We start from the raw sequence: 24,771 nt of genomic DNA on the forward strand, positions 1-24,771 counted from the left end.
ATAAATAAATAAAAATAGTGAAACTTTAAACCCGTAATTATGCTGTAAATTTGAAGTTTTTTTATTTTATATATATATAAATTATATATTATTTTCTGATATTTTTTCTGATTATCTTAGATTTTGATAAATAAGGTTCTTAATAAATACGGTGATCATGTTCAGGGCGCAAAGAAAAAAATAAATAAATAAATAAATAAAAACATAAAGGGAGAGCTACCCAGAATAACTTTGGATCAGATCTTTTCCTTTCAGGACTCAAGCTTAATAGTTCGAGGGGCTAATTAATAGATGGAGACGATTTGTAAAGTTACGAAATTAGACGCAAAAACGTACTTTTTTCTGGAAAATATGGCCTTAATAGTTTGGTCCGGAGATTGGTGCAAAGTTTTGACCCCTTTATGTTAACTTTATTTTTCGCACATTTCACCGTATCTCGAGAATATTTTAGCGAATTGAAAAATATTTGCACGCAATTATAAAATTCGTTTATCCAAAGATAATTCCATGCAAAATATACTTTTTAGTAAATATTAATAATTTTTTATTATTTTAATTTAATAACAGTCGAAAAAAATTTGAATAGTAAGATATACAATTTTTTACATATTCAAGAATATAATTTTATACCGTAAAATACAAAATTTGAGCGAAATCGGCCGAATAGTTAACGATAAAAATTGATTTTTAGAGATTTGAATTTGAGATTATTTGCTTAGAGATTATTTGCTATCACTAGATAAATAAAGTTTTAAATTATATATAATAATTCAATTTTTTGTTAAATTTAGAATTCTTTATAACCAGTTTTAATAAAATAAAGCAGAATTTCGGTTTTTATTGTTCATTTCCCTTAATTTTCCTGATTGTTCAACGTATACTTTGATTTTAGCTGTTTCAAATACGATTAGTATCACAAATGCTGCTGGTACATGAAAATCTTTCTTTGGCATCGTAAATAGTGGAAGCGTATATTAATGTGATATAAATAATACCTGTTGCATATAAGATGAGTGTGTGCATTTGTTGCATTTCACAAACCGTATGAGATCCTTTTATTTTTGGTGTATAGGGTAGGATTGTAGGAACCTTGAAAAGTCGAGTTAAAAGCAGTGATTACAGAACATCATGTCAGTAGATCTGTATGTAAATTAATCATCAGAGGAATTATCTTCCTGTAATACATTTTAACAATCTCAGATATTAAAGTGTAATCCACATTATACTTAAAAAACAATGTCACAATAAAATATACAGGGTTGTACCATCACCTCCTACATCAAGAAGCCTCCACACGGTCTTTTATAAGTAGTCCGTGCAGACTGTTTAAAAAGTGAACCAGTTGTGCGCATGATTCCAAAACCTTTTATAAAAGTAATTGAGAGAAATTTATCTTATATATTTGAGAATTGAATCTGTAGAGGTTGACAAGTGAATGAGGCAAACCAGTAATATTCATAAATAAAATAAATTTTTTGTTATATATTTACTACCACTTTTTTATTCTAACTATATTCTGTATTAAATGACTCGTTCTGTAAGTGGATATCCTTCACAGTGGTCTGATCGGACTACCTATGAAAAACCGTGTGGAAGCGTTGGTTGTACGCACCTGGAAAAATAATAATTGATAAAGAAGCTGAATATTTCTTGACATTAACTTCCGCTGTATATCGAATAAAATTTTTTGTATCCGCAGCGATGCAAAAGTTGCTCCTGAGAGAGGATAAATATTTTGGAGTGGTAGTCTTTCATTGTACGATTCTTGGGTTATTAAATTCGATTAAAAGGGTGTATACACACTAAAATTTTTCCAGGTGCATATGAACCCTGGTATAGAAAAACTGCTGCTTCTTATAATTAAATTAGTAAATTATTTAAATAAACATACAAGTTTTTCACAGCTTCCTATTGCATCTTTTAATGTATAACAATTTTTATTTTAATATTTTCTGTAACTAAACAGCGGTGATCGGTTGCTGAAACACATTCCAAGATGGTGCAAAACTACGCTTGTTAACGAGAATATTTATCACGCATTCCTGACACTGGTCACCTGGGGCTGCTTGCACTCACTTTTTTCTTCCTCCAGCCCAATAACCTAGAAGAAAATTAATAATAAAATATGTAAAATCAGATGGTAAGCATAAAATTTTCTTAGAAAGAGCGCATGTTTGGAAAAAAATATGTGCATCTGTAAAAATTAAAAAAAAAAAATAATAAATAAAGAAATAATAAAAAAAATTAAATAAATAAAAAAGAATAATAAACATTTTTAATAAATTAAAAAATAATGAAAAAGAAATTTAAAAAAACAACAACAGAGAAATGACAATGTAAGTACATTAAAAAAATCTTCATAATACAAAACTTCATTTCGATTCCTTCTCTATTTAAGAAGTTGAGAGTGTTTAACATCGGTTCAAATCTCTATTGCGGTGCGTATGACGTGTATACACGCCGTGAAAATAAAAATTGCCATTGATTTTGAAAAATCGAATTTAATAAAGTACAATAACATGATAGCAATATTATTTGGTGATATGTTTCCTGTATTTCAATAGAGTTGCTAAATATTTAATTTTTCCGGATGGTTTATTTAATTATTTTTGGAAGGGAAGCTCGTAGCCCAATTGTATATATATATATATATATATATATATATATATATATATATATATATATATATATATATATATATATATATATATATATACAGAGATGCCAACTTGCTCCGGACAGCACATATATATTTTAAAGTGGTAGTTAATCAATTGTGATTCTTAGTTTAATAAATTCAATTTAGTAGATTTTTATCCACCACTAATTCTAAACATTTCATAGGCTTATATATTTCACAACTTTATCGTAATTATGTCATGCTATACCTTTTAAATAGCAAGCAAAAATAGTTAAATATTTGTCAAATTTACTTTGTAGTTAATTACCGTTTTTTCAATTATTTTGGCGTGTCCGGAGCAGTTGGCATCTCTGTATATATATATACATATATATATATATATATATATATATATATATATATATATATATATATATATATATATATATATATATATATATATATATATATATATATATATATACATATATGTTTATATCTACATCCTCCTTTGCGCACAATATATCATTAATCTAGTGATGTATAAGTTTTGGAGGGTTTTTTTTCTCCCAAAACTACGTCACTGGACATAGATACACGTCGTAGCTTGATTTAATTCCGCGTTCCATGGAAGATTTCTTAAAGACCGCGTTTAACTCCTTAAAACAAAATTTCATATTGTTGGTCAGCTTTTTCGGAAATTTTGTTTGGGTATTTTTAAAGCAGATCAAAATCGAATCGATATTTCCCGATATATCGTGGTATTGTTAACTGTAACAAATTTAAATTAATCATTAAGTTAAAAATCTTTTTATAATAATTAATTTCTTCTGAAAGGTTTCTGACTTTCTTATTTTAGCTGGGATATCAAAAATGCTTGCGTAAGATATTAAAATAACGTTATTTTCATTTTTTGCCCATGTAAATTTCGGTATGGAATACCTAGTCCTAGGGGCTATAAGCTCCTTCATCAATTTTTTACACAAATCTTAAAAACTTCTGGCTAAATATAAATAGATTTGAAATTCGCATTTTTTTTTTCTTTCTCGGTAATAAAATTGAGCCTGTAAATTTTTTTTATGACATGTTTAATTAACAGCAACAAAAATTCGCTTTATTTTTATTTATGTCATGTGGAATGACATAATGTGGTGGAAGTATCTATATGCTTTTTTTTTTTTTAATTTAATTGTCACTTCATTACCACTTGGGAATAATTATCCTGGATAAGAGTTAGAGTTGGTAAATATTAGTCAAAACCATTTTAAATGAACTTATTTAATTAAATTAATTTAGGCATATATTACAGACTGTTAAAAAAGTGGTTAAGGCTCAATTCATTGTTTTATTTCTTTAATTTACTTAATTACAATTGAAACTACCACCTAGATTTTAATTCTAAGTTATTCATATTTAAAAAGAAAAAAAGACAGTTTTGCTTAAAAATGTTATAAGTAAATAAAAATCAACTTTTGTTTATTTATTCTTTTTTTTATCTATTTTATCTTTGATACCTTTATGATTTACTTTTAAATTCATATTTAGTTGTAAACGTAAAAAAAGTATGCGAAAAATTATAAATTTTAATCTCTTTTAATAAAATTTAAAAAAAAAAAAACACTAGTTCTAATAAAAGCTTTTATTCTTAATAAAAAAAGTTGCAAGTTTTAATATCTTTTTAATAAAATTTTGAATTTTGTTAGTTTTGAATTTTATTATTACATTATGCAATTTTAGTGGACTGTGGGAACCCTGTTCAATCAATAGTCAACTGAAAAAATTACGCTAGAAAACGTACCTATTTTTATTTATTTATAAGAGATTTTTGTTATTTATTAATCACCATTTTTTACATTTTTGTCGCCCGTGGCATTCTAGCTATAGATCTATTTCCTAGGGCGTCAATGCTTTTCTAAAAGAGATTCTTTCTTTCGGTATCTGTGATACTTGTTCTTCATTTCCTCCAATAGCTGGAAGGTGTGAAAAAAGTAGGCGGTGTGAAGAAGTTTGTTGATTGGATAAGTAAGTGAGATATCTTGACAGCTTTAGTTACAGATAGGGTGGAGTTTATTTTTTCTCAATAGAATCTACAATTTGAGGAATCACAATGCCAAAGTTATATGTTTGAACGTGTCTCTTTTTAAATATGTTAACACGTTGAATGCCACGCTAATTTTGCATGGCTTGCCCGTCTGGCCAAACATTAAATAACTACAAACTAAATTTGCAAATATTAGACAGATTTCGCTAGTTTTTAAAAAGGCATATCTGCTTGACATATCTGAAAAAAGTGGTGAATAATATAAGCCCATGAATTATTTAGAAATAGTGAAAGATAAAATTTCACTAAATTGAATTTATTAAACCAAGAATCACAATTAATAAACTACAACTTGAAAATATTTATTCGCGGTCCAGCAAGTTGGCATCGCTGTGAGTCATGAATTCGATCACGGCTGTAAAACTCTCGGCGAGAGCTCAGGCTCCACTTAGAATTTTTTTGGCATTTGAGTGAATTACTTTAAACGAATTTAATCGCAATCACATATAAAATCTAGTAAAAGTAAGATAGTGGTAGCAAATATATATCTAAAATTTTTCTTAATTTTTTAATATAATTAGTTTGTCTTATTTACTTATCTACCACTACAGATTCAATTCTCAAAAATATATGATAAACTTCTCTCAACTAATATTAGAAAATAATTTGGAATCCTGCGCACAAGTAGTTCACTTTTTAAATAGTCTACGCAGACTACTTATAAAAAAACCGTGTGGAGGTATTCTGATCAAGGAGGTAATGCCACAGGAGATTTAAAAATTTAAATAGTGGAGAGTGATAAGAATCTAATATCTATTAAAAGAGATTAAAATTAGTAACTTTTACTGACATATTTCTTTCAGTTTATTATTGAAGCTGTTTGCAAGGAAAATTTTTCGTTTTAATTATCAGTTATATCCAATATATGTCATGGTAGTAGTAGTTATGATTGAATATTTATATAAATTGAATAAAATAGTTAAATAAATTTAATTTAGTATTTTTTAATTTAGTATTTTTCATTTTATATAATTTTTCCATCTCTAATATCAAAAATTCAAAGAATCATATTAAATGCAACTTCGTCGCAGTTACCTCGCGGTGCCACATTTAAATAATGGGTGTAATTGGCATTATTCTATAAGTTTGACTATTTAATTCGCTACCAATTTATTAAATTTTTTGAAAAAAGTGAAGCAGTTGGCACCTCAGGTACTTTTTTCAGAAGTTTCAGATTTAGTACACCACAACTGAAAAAAATTATTCAGATCAGTCTCAAATAGCTAGAATCTATGCAAACGCTACGTCAACAGAGAATAGGTCAAAATATAGAAACACTGACTACCGCTTTTTTCAAAATTTCAATTAACAGCTATTCCTCAAAAAACGCAGCTTTTTTCTAACCTCTATCTTGCAATTATAGTTTTAATTTATGGTTTGAAATTTCTGAATTCATTTTTGTAGCAATCTAATCTCTTCCGAATCACACTAAATAATGTTTGAGCGATATCAAGAGGAAAATTTCAGAAAGCAAAATCTTACAATAATTGCACGCAGAGATTTATGTCCTGATAGCTACTACGTTTTTTGTAAATTATTTTTGAGAGAGTTAGTTATTTAAAAACCAAAGCTTTCTGGTAATTTTGCCAATATTTTAAAAGCTTCCCCACGGACTAGCTTGATTAGTTTATTGGATTTATGTGCATTTGCAGGCTTGTGTGCTCAATTTAAGGCTTATAAACCTTTATCAAATAGAAGGACAGATAGCACAATACAGAGAAGGAAAGCACGAAGATACATCCAGGGTAACGGCGGAATTCGAACCCGCTACCTCCAGGCTTTGCACGGCGTGTGGCGAGCGATACCGCTCGGCCATGGAGCCTCCCGAATGAGCTTGATTGTAGTTCATTTACGTCTCACTAGAGCTGCACTATGGGCTATTGGTGACGGTCTGGGAAGCATCCCTGAGGATGATCCGAAGACATGCCATCACAATTTTGATCCTCTGCAGAGGGGATGGCACCACCGCCTCGGTAACCCGACGACCTGCACGCGGAGTCGAGCACTTTACGGTAGAACAGTTTAACGAGGACCAACACCGCACAACCTCGGTTCCTACGCAGACTGATCTAAGTGGTCCCGAACGAGCTTGAAAAAAGTGGTGTTGCAGATGAAATTTTAAATCCTTTATGTATAGTGGTGTAGAAAATAAGTTTAAATAAATAAAAAAATAATACATCAAGACATAAACTTAGCTACCACTAGAATAAATTTTTGCAAAAAGCATTGAAAGCTGGCAGACATGTGCATGGATTCCGGGGCAAACTCCTCAATTGGTTACTCCTGGAACGAAAAGTGAGCAAATATAAGTAAATAAATAATAAAAACAGACAAAGGCTGGAAAAGAAAATTTATTTAATAAGAAAAAAATGGGAAAGTTATATTTATAAATATATAAATTCCTATTTATCTAAATGTATACAGAAAGAAAAAAAGTCATTATATCCGACAACTATTCTTAAGTTTTCCTAAATGTAAAAGAATTTTTTCTTTTAGTGACCCAAAGTTTAATTATTGAATTCGTTTAAAAAAAAACATATTCCATTCTTTATAAAATACTTCGTTTACGCCAAGTAATAACCTAATTAAAAATATTTATTTCTGAGTAAAAATAATACTAATAACCTAAAAAAAGGTTTAAAGTTATAGTGTCACAGTCACAGATTACCTTCGTCTAAACGCCCAGGGCGTTTCAACCCTCCACTACAATAATTTTTTTCTTTCCAAATCAAAAGACTTTTTCATCTAAAAATAAACTAATTAATCAACCAGATGTCTATGGCCTTGTAAGGCAAATTCCAATCTCAAATTAAATAGTCATCGTCATTTGTAAACTTATATTAAAAAACATAATGCCGAGTTTACATTGCGTCCATTAGTTCCGGTTTGGTGACATGAAAAATAACCAGTATCATCCAAACTTCCTGTTTGATTTAAACTTCATCATACAATCACTTAACAACAATCCAACAATAGCAATGTTCCTCTAACGATATGTCATTATCAACGCCTATTATACGCGATATTGCAACCTTTCTTTAATAACTGCGCTATTAAATGTTTCTTTGTGGTTTAAACGGGTAATAAAAACGCTACTAACCCCCCCTTTTTTTTTTTAGGCTTTGTTCGAGAATGATACTTCATTTTTCTTTCAGGAAACAAAATTGAAACGGGGTGTGTGTTAATCATAATTCATTAGTACATATTTTACTTTTTCGTTTTGCGGCGTCTATTATTGTTGCAGTGTGTAACATAAAAATATTAGTCTTTAAAACATGGTTATTATTTAGAGACACGCCAAATGTAGGGATGCAATTTGTGTAGATTGAAAAACAAAAATGCGTATACCATGACCTTTATTTCATAACAATAGATCTGTATTCAAAATAGTTTGAGGGGATGGGAGCCTAGTGTAAACTTAGGGAAGGTGTAGACAAGCAGGATATTTCTGTCATTTATCACTGTAAAATTTGGCAGATTGGCAAAATTGTATATTACACTTTCATGACAACGCTTGATTTTTATTTTATTTTATAACCGGCATAGAACATCAGACCCAATTTTGGGCTTACGTCTACTAATGTTAAACTCCATAGCCTTGTAATCTTGAACCCAATTCAGAAGACAGGGAAACTCCTGGATCAAGTATTGGGGGAAATTTGTGGGAAAAATTTGCCTTCGTGGAAGACTTTTTGATGGAAATAACCCGCATCTGGTTTACGTGGAAAGGAAAACCACGGAAATACATGGTTGGCCTACCCATCACCTCCTACGTCAGAAAGCCTCCACACGGTTTCTTATAAGTAGTCTGCGCAGACTATTCAAAAAGGAAACCGGTTGTGCTCTTGAACCCAAATTCTGTTTTAAAAGTACTTGAGAGAAATTTATCATATATATTTGCATACCTGCCAACTTTTAATCCCTTCCATTATGATTTTTCCCAGTGGTATTAATATGGAATAAAAATTTCAAATTTAAGCAAAAAAATACGTTGTATTTACAAAAGCTTAAGCTGTCTACAATGATAGTAACGCATATTAATATATATGCTTAATTATTCTAAAAATAGTGGTGATGAAAATCATTCAAAAATTTAATTTATAAAAGAAAAAATAGTATATATTTACAACCACTTTAAATATAAAAATAAAATTTTACGCCAAATGCGTAAAAGTTGGCAGGTATGTATTTGAGAATTGAATCTGTAGTGGTTGACAAGTAAATAAAACAAACCAAATATATTCATAAATTAAACAAATCTCTGTCTGATCCATACCTGCCAATTTTTACGCATTTGGCGTAAAATTTTAATTCTATATTTAAAGTGGTAGTAAAATGTATGCTTTCGATGTTTTCCTTGCATTTATAAACTTAATTTATAATATTTTTGATCCACCACTATTTTTAAATAAATTAACCATATATATTAATATGTAACACAGTTGAAGTAATCCGTGTTACCAGAAAGAACCACCTTAAAGATTAAATACAAGATGAATGGGAAAAAGGCCGCTAACGGCCCCAGGCGCCCAGTTATATTTTGATGATGATGATGATGAAGTAATCCGCACAAGATTCTTCAAAATACAACGAATGATTCTGCTTAAAATTGTAATTTAAATTTCAGTTTACTACCACTGGGGAAAATCATCATTCAAAGGATTGAAAGTTGGCACGTATGCTGATCCGACTACCTACAAAAAACCGTGAGGAAACTTTCAGTTATAGGAAGCGTCGCTCTAACACATGATCCGCATATTACTGAGGATATTTTTAAATCAGCACTGTGGTCGGTGCGAGCCGGTTGGGGAATTCGTATCGACCAGCCATCACTGGGATTCGAACCTGAATCACTTCATCGGAAGGTGAAGGCCTTTATCTCCTGAACCATCACGGCTCAAAACGCTTGATTGTTTCATAGCAAATAAGAAAACCAAGGTTTTTATGGTAAAAAAGTAAAATATTAATTTAGTTCTTAGAGGCCTTTTTCTCCTCGGTCAAACTGAACTGCCGAAGGCGTGAAAAATTCTAAATATGCTTTTAATCTTTTTTATTTCATTTTCACAAATGCGCTCTTGCTGGACATTTACATTACTCGCACTATCTTCCAATACATGTAAGATGCAAGGTTTTCACTTAACCTGAATTTGGGAATTTCCAATACATGCTGTAATTTAGATTCTCTTTCAATTTTCTCTGATAAAACAAGAGAACGAAGCATAATAAATTTACTTAAAATTTAAGATGGCGTTAGGAGAAGTACCTTAACGGCAACTTTTATTTATTAATGGAATATAATATGCTATGAAGGAGTATGTTTTTTGCCAATTTTAACAACCATTTTCAATTTGTTATTCTTTCCATTAACCAAAAATGAATTTAATAATAAATGACTCCTCGGGGATTTTGTGAATACACATGTAAACAAACAACCCTTTCCGCTCAATGCATAAAATTTTAATTTAACCTTTTCAGTAACAGAGTGGTGTGTGTTTTAAAGAATCTTTAACTGATGTCCATCGTGACTCGCGTAGACCTTAGAATAAAAGCTTAGGCTGTAGAGTATGTATTCTTACAGCCTCAATTTCCATATGCCTTTAACACTAATAATACCATAACGGGTCAAATAATCCACTTTGAACTTTTGCATTGAAAATGCACTTATCATCTTATTGAAAATGCACTTATCATCTTATTACTTCTGCAAATTTGACTTTATAACTTTTTATTACTAATTAATCTACAGTTCTTATACTATTTTTATATTTCTTTTTGTTTTGTTTATGTTGAGTAATGCCTGTCGTATACCGTTGTCTACCACATCGGGTCATTTGACCCTGAGAAAATTTTTCGTTTTATAAGCTTATCGATACATATTGCTTATCGTATTGTAGCAGTCCTGAAAGCGAGAAGGAAAAGAGAAAATACTGGTAGAAGAACTATTTCAATATTAGATAATATTCGGGAGGACTATTCTCAACAATAACAATTCACTGTAAGGAAATTTAACACGGCGAAGAAGCAGTTCAATATAAAAATTGCATCCGTTAAAAACAATTGGTAGTTATGGATTTTTATTATTCAGGGAAAAAAATTAAAAAAAGAAATTTATTTGTTACCAGTTTTTACTCTTTTCCGTCTCGATATAAATTTCGTATAATTTGACCCACTAATGGTAGAATAGGTATCTATAAAGCGTTGGTAACATTAGTGTTTAAGAAACTGAGATATTGTCATACGAATTTGTTACAAATTTAAGTAATATTTTTCTTCCTACCCACCAGTAAACTTATTTTACTGCTTGTGAGTGAATATTATGAAGCTATCTATTAAGTTAAGTGGATGAGTCAAAACAAAATTTTTTAAATATAAAAATTACATTTTTAAATAAATAGTGGTACTTAAAATTTTTGAAATTTTTTTTTTCTTTTACTGAATGCAATCAATTTTAGGTACAAATTGAATATCTTGATACAAGTTTTCATTTCCAGCATCACATAAAGTTCTAAAAAGACATCATTTAAGCTGTTTTATTCTTACTAATAGCTAGATATCTTTTTTGTCACTAACGTTGAACATAGAATAATACCCTAAGTTGTAGAAATATATATATATATATATATATACTCTTTTACTTTATCTTTACTCATTTTATCTTGCAGCTTCTGAATTTTATTTTATTATATTTTAACTATCATACTTTTATCCATACCGATTATGATGGAATTCAATCTTAAATCTCGGTATTTGTTTCCTGCGGGTATTAGTCTGTGTTTTTGGCACCACAAATCAACCAATTTTTCATGTAAATATGAATTTTATTGTGACTATAAAACTGCCAATAATATAAAGGTCTTCTGATCCAATATCCGAATTTCGACTTGATCAAAATATAAATAAATTTTTGAGAAACATTGTCTTTTGGAAATTGTTTTATCACTACTTTGATTATCCTTTCTCAGAAGGAGTGAAAGTAAGCATATATGTACAGGGCTGCCAACTTTCTACACTTTTTGCGAAAATTTATTCTAGTGGTACCTAAGTTTATATAATTTTTTTTTATTCATTTGAACTTATTTTGAACATCACTACATATAATTGATTAAAGTTCATATGCAACGCAGCTTTGTTCTAGCTCTTTAGTGCCTAGCCATAATGTGCCTTATGACTGCTACCACCTGTGCCTTTCTCACACCATAATCTGCCTTGCTGTCAAAATCCAGTCGCCCAAGGGCATCACTTCATATGAAGGAGTCAATTGTCCTCTCGGACAGGTACTCCGAATCCCACATCAGTCCAAGTCCTACTCCAGTTCTTTTTCGTGGAGAGACTGTTAAAATGCTGACAATTTTCCGAAATTTAAAACTTTAGCTTTTAAATGTCTATCTCTCTATATTTTATTTTATAACAATCGTCGAACAACCGAGCATTCCACCTCTAAGACATGATGTGGAAGATTTCTATTGTAGGATATGATATTTCCAAAGCTTCTGCTTTAAAGTATTTTAACGACTCGCTATTTTAAATGCCTAAATGTCTGATAGATCAACGCCTCTTATATCTGAAAGTCTCCACACAGTTTCTTAGATAGTCCGATCAGACCACTATGAAGGTAAACAAGTTTACAAAAGAGTTACTTAATACAAAATCTAGTAAAATTAAGAAAGTGGTAGCAAATATATCCCTGAGAATTTATTTAATTTATGAATATGGTTATTTTGTCTTATTTACTTGTCAACCCCCACAAATTCAATTCTCAAATATATATATGATAAATTTCTCCCAGTTATTTTTAATCAAATAAAAGAACTATCTATATACAAGCGATTCGACCAGTTCTTACTTATGCTTGCCCAGCCCTCACTACTATAAGCAACAACCTAAAAAAGAAGCTATCTGCAACTGAAGGTAAATTTTTACGCACAATGACTGACGCCCCAAGGATAGATTACTCAGAAAAGACTTAAACATTGATGATATCAATTGCTTTATAGCTAAATTGACCTCAAAACTTTATGGCGACGCAAAAACATGCACACCATCAGATTTCAATAAGTTGTTCGATATTGATATAATCCGTGATAATTCGAATTTCAGCCCAATTACCGCCTTTTTATGCTCAGACTGCATACTATCAAAATACTATTAACTTTATCACACAACTCTACTCAAGGGGATCCCAATGATGATTTTCACTTCAGAACTCAAGATTTACTTCTTTAAGGACTTGATTTTTTGTTACAACATACTACAACTTCATTCATATTTAGGACCTCCTAGAATACGACAAAACAGATTCGATGAATCGGTTAGTAGTGCTTCGCGCCAAACGCCGAGATAACCCTAATATCCAGCATCCAGAGTTATTTTTAAAAGAGAATTTGGATTTATGCGCACAACTGGTTCACTATTTAAATAGTCTGCTCAGACTACTTATGAAAAATCGTGTGGAGACTTTCTGATTTAGGAGGTGATGGATAGATACCGTCAAAATACAAGTTAATTTCACAAAAACCATAAACATGCAAAGGTCATTTAATTCACACAACCAAGACGGCATAAATGCATGTTAGTCCAAAGAAAAAAGGCAACCTGTAATTTATGTGTCTTGCCATCGCAGATCAATCACAAAGTATTGCTCAAGATTTGCACATAGTCTTTCACTTTTGTGGCGTGAAGTGACTTGCACCACTGAGTTTTCGCCATTTTCCACCCTTCAAGCTGTCAAAGCGAGATAAATACTTGCTTAACCGACCGCAGCCATTATAGATAAAAAAAGAAACGCTATGTTCAGTGTCTATTTGGATTTGGCGTAGACTTATAACAAACAAGCGGTGACTACAATAACCAAAATGGCACTTAGCACGCTCTGCAATGCGAGGTTTAGAGAAAATTACTGGCATTTTTTGCGCCATCGTAAATGTATCGGATAGAGTTATGCACCAAAATACGATTTTTTTAATATGTTACGTGGTCGTAAAACGATTGAAGCGGTGAACGCAAACACTTTATGTTGATGAGGTCTTTATGAATGAAGCAGAACTAAATCGCTTAGTATTTTGTTCAACTGTTTTGAGGTAATGAAGCATACTTATTACGCCTTCCTCGGCATAATATTAAATTTTTTTGAACGGAAAACGAAAAAAACCAAATAACTTGTAAAGAGTTACAAAGAAAAAATATAGAGAGAGCTTTATGTACTAAATGGGACTAAAGTGAAATATTTTGGTCAAGCATATGGTTCACATTTGGTCAAGCCAAACACATGACGCTTTCAAAAACGTTCAGTTATGGGAATGGTGGCAGATTTTATTCGCATAACTGCCACATTGTAAACTTTTTTTTTAGGCTCAGATATTAACTTTTTAGCTATGTTGAAATCGTAATTAAACTAGTTCTAATTGTTTTTTTCCCTTCCAGACAAAACAAAACACGAAGATAAAATGCTAAATATCTTTAAAAAAATGCATGAGAGATGTTTCAAACAAACTTTTGCTGAAATAAATAGTTTTATTTCTAAATATATGACACTAGTTAATTTCTAGATATAGCTACCAAAGCAGTCCCCTAAACAGTCAATATTTACGCTGCTCGTGAAAAAAATTCTTAGTAATATTTAAATAACAACCAATATTTCATTTCACTGAGTCACAATTAGACAAATTCTACTAACATGAAGAAAAAAAATGTATCTCTCAATTTTTTATTCGTTAAGAAACTAAACTAAATAAAATTGTAAGAAATCCAACGCTCATTTTAGTTTATCCGAATTTTGCATGGGTAAAAATGGCATATTTTCTGAAACCTTCAAGCATAATCTTCAAATTGTAGCGACAGTTTTGCTTTATCTTCAAAAACATTTGCTGCTAAATTGTTTACAAAAGGTTAGTATAGAAGTATTTCAATTATTTTGATCAGCCCCTGTAAGACGGTTTACTTACTATGCATGGCAGAAGTAAGTAGCGAAGTTTCCTCTTTTTTTAATAGTAAAATTTGCATTTCGCATAGCATTTGCTAGTTTCGAAAAATATTAGGTGGAAATTATAGCTTTGTATTCTGCTGAAAAGAAGAACTGCCAATAGTTTGTTTCAAAAATTTGTACTAGGCTTTCTTTTTAAGAGAAATATTACAATTATTAAAACAATATTACAATTATTAAAAAAAAATATTTAAAAAGTTACATTTTAATTTCTTTGAAACATTAAGTTTTCAAAACTTTGATTCTAAATAAGAAATTTGCCTTTGATTTTTTTTAAAAATTTTCTCCAGTCCTTACCTCTGAATTTCCAAGCTACAATGCAATTGACCCATTTCCTTTAATTGCCTTAAGAAATTTTACTGCAAAAACTAATCTGCTGAATAAATAAATCTGCAGATTCATTAAAGGTTGGAATCAAGAGTTTTGCATTGTGCTTAGAATAGGTGTACATTAATATATATATATATATATATATATATATATATATATATATATATATATATATATATATATATATATATATATATATATATATATATATATATATATATATATATATATATATATATATATATATATATATATATATATATATATATATATATATATATATATATATTAATTATTATCTTTATTTGAACTTTGTAATTAAATACTTTAGAAAAACAAGAGCAAGTTTTTCAAGTAGTATTTGTATAAATGTATCTTAGTAGTCATTTACCAAAACAAAATAAAGACTTAAAGAAATTTTAAAATACATTAATTTGAAATTTAATAATGGCATTTTTGTTTCATTACTAATTACATTTTAAAAATCTACAGAGTTTCTTCCGTCAAACAAAAGTCTTTTTATGGGACTAATAAAGGACCATTTTGTTCATGTTTAAGCAGGCAAATAACCATAATTTTGCTTTAAATACTGTATTTAATTGGAAGAAATAAAATATAATAGTTTTTGAACAGAAAATACTCATTATTAAGAATAGAAAAAAAACTTTGTTTCTGTAATGTAAATTAAAATGCCTGCAAAATATCTCTAAACTACAAGGAATGTATTCATTAATTTGTCAAAATTCAAGCTTTATTTAAAGAAATGTTTATCAATTGAATTCAACGTCATTTAATAAGAAAATAAATAATATTTAAATGTCTTCTACGACGACTTAATTCATTCAAATTTATGAAAAAAATCTCAAATTGCATGAAAAAGCTTATTTCTTTTAGTCCATAAATTGTTAATAAAGAAGAAAGTCCCAGTATTAAAAAAAATCATCATTAGTATCATTCATAAAAGGGGAAAGTTATTTTTCATTTTATTTTTTATATGCTACGGCTTGCTTTTTTTTCCGTATTTGGATTCTACTCTCCATTTTGAATAAGGAAAAAAAATTCCCTTTTTCCCTACTCAAATTTATTTTTAATCGCATTGACTTACTGCAGGAAATAAATTTTAAATTACTTATTAATATATATTTGTTTAAATCATGGGCAAAAACAGAATAAGAAAAATAAGAATAAGAAATTGTAAGAAAATATTTTTAAATAAAGTACAAAAGCATGTTTTATCGTGTTTACTATAATTAAGGCTTAAACAATTTTTTATTTATTTTCACAATGAGGCTCCTATCGACCCGGTTACTCTGCACAACAACTGCCTGTACTGCTTCTTGTTTATAATCATTTTTTTAAAGTCGCTTTTTTTAAGAAAAGCAAAGTTTATTTTTGTTAATAAAAATATTATAATTATTATAATTAAAAGTAGGGGTGCATTCTGTTAATACTATATTAATCGTAGCGAAGTAAATGGTTACTTAGACTTGAAAAATTATCAACTGTACTTGAAAAAGAAATAAAACATCAGTAAAGCTAAATATGTCACACAATGAGAAGCAGGAGTGACCATCACTTTTTTCCCCTCCAAGCTTTGGGCATGTGCCTAGGTCGTCATGGACCCTTTACCATACAGTCCAAAGCTGGGCTACTGGTCCGGCTCCCCCCCAGCATAGGAAAGAGTCCGGTCAGCAGGATTTTATTGAAAATTTTGATATATACATAAAAAAATGGCTTGTTAAAATATAAAGTACAATATTAAATAAGTAGTTTACAGTATATTGTACAAAAAGGTGGAAAACATAATACAGTAACATGACCATCACTGACCAGGGCTGATGAGGACATCCACCAAATTTAAAATTCCCCCTCCCCCATACTTCCTATTTCTTTATAAACTTGTAGATTCAGCCATAAAAGTGTCATTTTGAAAGCAAAGCCTGTATCTATCGAAACTATTTCAGATTTGAAATGCTCACACCCGATATAGATAAGCACTTGCATTATAAATGCAGCTAAACTTCTGTAGTTCTTGGAGAGTGCGATTGGAGATATTTACTATACATAGTTTATTGTTAGTTTTCCCTTGAATTGGGCACTGTGCCCTGGATACTGTATGCGAAATTTCCCATTAGTTCTATCTCAATTCTTTTTTATTATAAGACATCACTTTTAAGACACTGGCATTTTTTTCTACAACTCTTTCCAGAACAGTAAATTTTGAAAGTCAGGACATTTGCAATTGTGCCCTTAAAAATGTTCATTATAAGGAATGCCATTGGCTCCGCTTTCAGCATAAGTTTTTATAAATTGGTAGCGAGTTTAAAAAAAATAAGATTTGTAGAACAAGGATAAGTACGCGTACTCTTTTAATACGTTGAACACCAGGCTAATTTTATGTGGCTTGCCCTAGAGCCCCATGAATTAGACAGGCCGACTTATCATTTATTGTTAGAGCAAAGAGCTATCATAAGCACAGCGAATAAAAATTTTCAAGTCGTAGTTTATTAATTGTAATTCTTGGTTTCATAAGTTCGATTTAGTAGATTTTAATCCACCACTATTTCTAAACAATGCGTCGGGTTATATAATTCACCACTTTCAAAAGCTTATTACATGCTTTACATTCTTAAAGGCAAGCAAATATTGTCAACTATTTGCAAAATTTACTTTGTAGTTATTTACCGTTTTTTAAATTATTTTGGCGTGTCCGCAGCAGTTGGCATCTCTGTAATAACGTAACGAATACTAAAATAACATTAACTTGAGAACTTGTTTGCTCCAATATTGCTTGATAGGTCAGCTCTGGTAGTATAGGAGTCTTATCTGGCCACCTTAAATAACTACTAACTAAATTAGCAAATATTAGACGGATTTTGCTATTTTTTAGATGGTTTATCATGATATACCTGAGAAAGTGATGAATTATATAAGCTTACGAATTATGTAGAAATAGTGGTGGATAAAAATCTACTAAATTGAATTTATTAAACCAAGAATCACAATAATTAAGTAAATTTTGAATAAATTTTCTGCAATTCCATAAAAGAGTGTAAATGTTATAGTTCTATATCATGTTATACGCTGTCAGCCAGCTGTTTTTCGCGGCCTATGTGAAAGGCCAGTGTCAGCAAGCGGTGGCAGACGCAGCCTAAATGTAATTTCAGTGTTAGCAAGCGGTGGTTGACGCAGCCTAAATGTAATTTCAGTGTTAGTCACCGGTGGTTCACGCAGCCTAAATGTAAAGTCCAGTGTCAGCCACCGATGGCTGACGCGGCGCTCAACTTGTTAAACAGTAACCAGGAGATAAATGCTATAATATTGCATATGATGTGGCACTTCGAATTTTTCATATATGGTGTTTCATATATGGTGTTGAAATACACGAAACTGAAAGAAAAAAAAAATTCTACCACTGAAAAACGCTTTTTACAAATCGGGGGAATTAGAAATTATGCTAGGGGCAATATTTTACCTCTTTACTGTTTAAAGAATAGTGATTGCTAAATTATGGTTAAATGCAATCAGTTTTACATTTCTAGGGGATTATAACGTGTTAAACTAGTGTTGCCAGACGGGTCACACTGAACCAGAACAAGTTACAGACATAAAAAAATCGCTATGTCAAGAGGGATTAGCCAATTATAATCATTTATTGTTAACATGTCTTGGTAGAGACAGCTATCTCATTTCTGCAAAATAAAAACTAATAATAAGAAATTTGTGCTCCCATTTCACTTTTTAAAAGAAAAAAAAATCGTCCATTAGTTGCCTGGAGCAAGCTAGTTTTAAAGATAGCAGAGGTATTCATATTCTACTAAATTATGCATACATTATCCTAGACAATTTACTACGTATGCTATAGATTAAAATAAATTTATTCTATATAAATTGCGCAATTTGTTTAATTTTCTTCTTTAATCTAATCTTAATCTATAACACTGTATATAAGTTCAACTCTTAAACGAAAACAAACGTTCGACTTAACGAATTTATGGCAACTTCTATAGTAGTATTACTTATAAATAGAGTAAGTGATTGTCACACAAAACCAAGTTTTTGTATAAATATATACATTTCGTTAGTACAGATTATAGCAATACAACCGCTTCATGAAAACTTCCTACTTCTTCTTGCCTTTTAAAAAACGCAAACTGGTATCACATTTATTTTGTTTTTTTTAATTTCACTCTGCAAAATCAAAACCATAATATGAAAATCCACCTTCTTATATAAAATATATGAAGTAATTTTATACTATAATCATGAAAAATATTTTTTTTAAATAAAAGATATAGATGGTAGCTAACATTATAGCCGACGTTGATCCAATTTTGAGTTTACGACCATCAATGAATTCCATAGCCATTATATTCCATTATGTAACTTTGAACCTAACCCAGATGACAAGGAAACTCCTCGACTGAGCATAAGGACTGGCTAGCTAGCATGCAGGACTTTTTGATGGAACTAACGTTACATCCAGGGGAAAACAACGAAAAATTCCCTCTGTTATCCCGACTACAGGGGTGTTCTAACCCATAATCCTTCTACTATTGAGGATATTTTACGTCAGCACTGTTGGTCGGAAGTAGAATTCGCTGGGATTCAAACTTGAACCTCCTTATTGAGAGGGAAGCGCTCTATATCCTGAGCTACCGCGTTTCTGTAGTTAATATTAGAAAAGTAGCACTTAATTGAAACATTAGTGAGTTACTACTCATTTTAAAATATCATTTTTCACATTACTTTAATTTAAAAGGGGTCCTGATATGGGTTAAACTTTCGAAACTGAAGAAACTATAAAGTACATTAAAAGATATTTCAAATTTACGCATTTAAAATGCTGTTGTTGTTGATTTACGTCGCACTAGAGCTACACAATGGGCTATTGGCGACGGTCTGGGAAACATCCCTGAGGATGATCCGAAGACATGCCATCACATCACGCATTTAAAATGCAACTTCAGGATTAATATTTTTTTAAGTCGAATAAATTCTGCAAAGTCATTTGTTTTCCTTACTTTTATATGAAGAGCTTCGGAACTTTAATTTATATCTCACAAAAAATGCTATGAAGTTTCGTTCATCTATCTGAGAACTACCTGTAATTTATAAATCTCTGAAAGCAGGTGATGATTACTGTTAATACATTCATCCGATTCAAAACGATAAATACCACCTAATCGTTCTGCAAAATATTTTTTTTTCCTCTTTAGTACGAAAATCTAAAAAATCTTCTGAGGAAGTGACAAGATTGGAAGTTATCGTCTGAAGACTTCGTGCGACACGGAGGGTCTTCTTTAATGATCCGTCGCCGATATAAATTGTGCCGATTATCTAACTCTGATATCTGAATAAATGCATTAAACGTGCAGTAGCAGCTGTTTCTCAATGCCGACTTGGTAATGGAGTTTTAAATCTCGCGATTTATGAAGATTGATAAGTAGCCACTGACTCTGCATGTTTTACTTTTAAGTTAGATAAATTTATAAAAATTAGAGGTTTTTTTTTCTTCTTTCTCTTCCTTAATTTTTCTTTTCTTCTAGCTAACTAAAATTGTATGGCTCAAGGTCTAGTTTTCTTTGTTTTAGTTTCTCGCAGATGCACCAAAATTTTCGAATAATTTCGTCGGTGAGCCTTGCATTTCAGTAGAAGCACAAAATACGAGTTTAAACACTCTCTGTAGCAGAGATGCCAACCACTCCGGACTCGCCAAAGTAATTAAAAAAAACGGTAAATAACTACAAAGTAAATTTTGCATATATTTGACTATTTTAGCTTGCTTTTCAAAAGGTATACCAATAAAGTGGTGAATTATATAAGCCTACGAATTATTTAGAAATAGTGGTGGATAAAAATCTACTAAATTGAATTTATTAAACCAAGAATCACAATTGATAAACTACCACTTTAAATTATATATTTGCTGTCCGGAGCAAGTTGGCATCTCTGCTGTAGTATTCTCACTTTTGACGAAACGACTTATTTCTTTAATTTTGAGAATCGTTTCGTCATGAAATCACGTGATTTTTTGCGAAACGAGAAATCTCAAATGTGTATCGAAACTGAATCTTAACTCGAAACCTCATCATAGTGCATTGTGGGAGATTGCTAACTAGAATGATGAAACTACAAGGAAGACTAGACGATTAAAAATAAACTGACGAGGCTTGCCGCCCGGCGTGTCTGATGACCAAGGAGTTGACCCGTACCAAGAAGATCTTGGTTTCGAATCCCGCTTCGGGCATAGGTGTATTTTATCTATCTGTTCTTTACGTATCTTCTGTTTTAGAAGTATTTAAAATAGGCATTAAAACAAGTATTGAATCTCAAAACATTTATCATTGACTGTTGTTATTCAAAATAGAATTTTTAAATCTAGTTTAAAACTGCAAAATATTTAAGCAAATAAATTCAAATATGACCAGTTATATGTGACTTTTTGGTAACTGGTGCAAGAATTTGTGACAATATAATGGAATTTTCAATAAATTTTTTAAAAAAAATTACAGAACAGTTTTTTTTCTTCTCTGATATAAGAATGAAGTGAACATTTTTGACTAATAAGAAATTAGTCTACACTAATTTTGAAAATATTAAGCTTTTATTTTTTTTAAATTTGCGATTACACTGTGAAACTTTCACAGTGCACATTAAAAATTAGCCAAAACGTATATGAATTTTATTTTCAATATCTGCCAAGACTTACATGATTTGTTTTTAGACGATTCATAGCCGAGTTTTAAATGATTTGTTTCAAACGTTATAGTTAAATGATAATTTATTTAATTATCATTATTTCATACCATTTTTAAATAGTTTAAAAGTTATGTTACAATCAAAGATGATAGATAACTACAAATTTGTTAACAAAAACTCTAAATGTTATATAAAGTGTTTTAGAAAGATTTTGGTAACGTAAATTTACAATTGAAATTTTGAAATTTTCTAGCCATTTCCAACGATTCCTATCCAATTTATTTATTTTATTTTATTTTTTAAAAAAAGGGCAGTTCTTTTTACGAATTGACTCCATCTGGTTCCTTTTAATTTAATCTTAGCTCTCGGAACTTTGGATTTTATAAAACTGTTTTAAGACATTAAAATGAAAGGGGAACATAGGGAGATTTTTTTCCTTTTCGCCAATTTAATCCTCTAAAAAACTATTTCCACTGAATTAACTTTTTGCTTTAATCAACAAAACTTGGCGACAACTCATCCATCAAACTTGGCTTCACCAACTTCCCGCCGAAAATATTAAAACAAGAACAAAAGTTCCATTTATCTTCCTTTATACTAAAAACAGAATAAGCGAAAGCCACTCACGCTTTGAGCAAGTTTGACCAGGCATAGCAACAAAACAAAAATCAATATTGAATTGGACTTGTGATTTTGTATTTTTTTTGTTTGAGCTGTGGTACCCCAACATTATAAACAATGAATAAAAATTCGAAATAATTACTTTTATTCGACGCCAAAGTACACAGAACGCCAATTTTTCTTTCATTAAAGATGGATACAAGTAAAACTGCACGACAAATTCAATAGCTTTAGTTTTCTGCTTGTTGTAATTGATTTCAGCAGTTTGCAAACTGTTCGATAGTATAGACTTCGTGCGATTCTTGTTACTCTTAATGATAAACGCGCTTAGATCTACCACTTGTTGTGGGTTTTAGATAAATAATAATGTATATTTTATTTTTGTGATACAAACAATGCCTTGTTAAGCAATAAATATTTATATAATTATGAGTTTTATAAGTACATACAAGAAGAAAATGGCTCTAGTATGTATTATATCACCAGTATTTTTATTTTATTTCATAACTGGCCTTGATCAGATTACCCTATTTGGAGTTTACGACTGTCAATTTTTAACTCCGTAGCCTTTTAATTTTGATCCCAATCCAGAAGACAAGGGAACTCCTGGATCAAGTATTGGGCGAAATTTGCCTTCCTGGAGGATTTTTTGATAGACTATCCCACATTTGCGTCATATGGAATGCAAAATCACGAAAACTGACGGCAAGGGGACTCTAACTTATGATTCATCGACCACTGAGGATATTTTACGTCAACACTGTGGTCAATAAGAAAAAAAAAAGAAAGAAGAAAAAAAAACGTCAAGTTGCCAGCGAAAATTTAAGGTAAGAAACAAAAACTAGAAAAACCACATAAGTCAATAGAGAAAAAAAGATGAAAAACAGAACAAGAAAGAACACGGTGATCCAGAGCCAAATCAAGGTAAAATGCATTTCCACCCATTATAAAGAGTCAAGTAAGGAGAGAAAAGTTAGAGTGGTATAAGAGGGCGTTAAACAAGAAAATCATTCAAAGGAATAAAACTAGATTGCAAAATGAGCTAATGTCACTGGGGTGGAAAAAGTTTTACCATTGTCGAAATTGAATTTATGCCTAAGATTTCAACAATGAAAAAGGGAAGATTTCTCTAATTCTTGATAACGGACGTTCCGATCGTGTTCCTTAAATCTGAATTTTAAAGCTCATTTAGCTTGACCGATGTAACCAAGATCCCACTAATAAGTAATGTGGTAAATGCCCCAGCGATTATCAAAGTTAAAAGGTCCCTTAAGAAATTTAAATTTGATTTTGTTAACGGGCCTGCAAATGACTTTCAATTGGAGAGGATATCAATTTTATAACAAATGGGCGAAATAAAAAATGGTGAAGAAACGAGTTCTCTGCATGAAGAGGAGTTTTGGATCTAGTGAGCTTAGCAAGAGCTGAATCAACTATAGAAAGGTTAAATTCATGCTTAGCAGTAAGCGAGAAGAGGAAGTTAAGTTCGTAATATGTTAAATTTTACAGAAAATGGGAGCCTATTTTTGATGTGCTTTAAACATGTCGACAGTCATTTCAGTTTTGTATATTTTTGAAACGTATAAAGTTTTCTGTCAGGTAATGTCTCACTTGTTTAGATAGCAATAACAAATGCGTAGAGCATAAATTTGTTCTTTTGTACACAAAACTACGTACAAAACACTTTATAAAAAGTACAAATATAATTTTGTTCTTTTCGTATATAGAACTCTTATAACTTCTAAACTATTAATCCAATCGTCTCGAAATTGGTCTCATTTAACTCAGCTTAGAAAAATACACCGTTGCTAGCTTGCTTAGAAGATATTTAAGATGCCCTCATTTTTTAAAAAAAGGGGAAAATGTACAAGGCAGAGTAGGGAAGTTTTCAGATATCATTTAGAATAACATAAAGGTTTTGTCACAAAATATTTTGGCCTTACTTTCTGCAAAGAAAAATCGTTTTTTTCTTTTCTTTTTTTACCATCTTTTAAATTGGACTATGAACGAATTACCGGACTATGAGCGAATATTATATTACTGAGCTATGAACGAATTTTCATTTTTAATTGGTACGCTTTTCAAGCGTAACATGTGCGTTAAAAAAATGCTCGTTTTTAATATTCAGAAGAAGCATGTTGTGCTTTGTCCAATTTATTAACCTTACATTATGATCTGTATCAATTTTTTCGAAGTAGTCTCTTATAGGCATAATTTTATCTACATCTAAAATAAATAGCTCATCAACGAACTATTTGTTATTGTAACAAAGGGTCATAAAACAAGTTAACATAATTAAAGCAACTAATATGAAAAAGTGAAGCACGATTAACTAGAAGAATTATTAAAATAATAAAAAAGCTACTTTGTTTGGATTTAAATGCTTGAGTGTGAATATAAAAACTTCCATTCGTGATT

General features: G+C 30.5%; 1 long non-coding RNA gene across 1 annotated transcript in view; it reads right to left on the reverse strand.

Moving 5' to 3' along the window:
- Nucleotides 1-856: 856 nt before the first annotated feature.
- LOC122270625 (uncharacterized) overlaps nt 857-24,771 on the reverse strand; it is a 66,664-nt gene continuing 42,749 nt past the window's right edge. The window contains exons 2-3 of the long non-coding RNA XR_006225917.3: nt 6,921-7,004; nt 857-2,101 (exon numbers count right to left, since the gene is read on the reverse strand). This is a non-coding gene — a long non-coding RNA (uncharacterized LOC122270625). The remainder of the gene's footprint in view (nt 2,102-6,920; nt 7,005-24,771) is intronic.

Source organism: Parasteatoda tepidariorum, chromosome 4, assembly GCF_982258835.1.
Source record: "Parasteatoda tepidariorum strain Cologne lab strain chromosome 4, Ptep-v5.0, whole genome shotgun sequence".
In the NCBI taxonomy this organism is placed as follows: domain Eukaryota; kingdom Metazoa; phylum Arthropoda; class Arachnida; order Araneae; family Theridiidae; genus Parasteatoda; species Parasteatoda tepidariorum.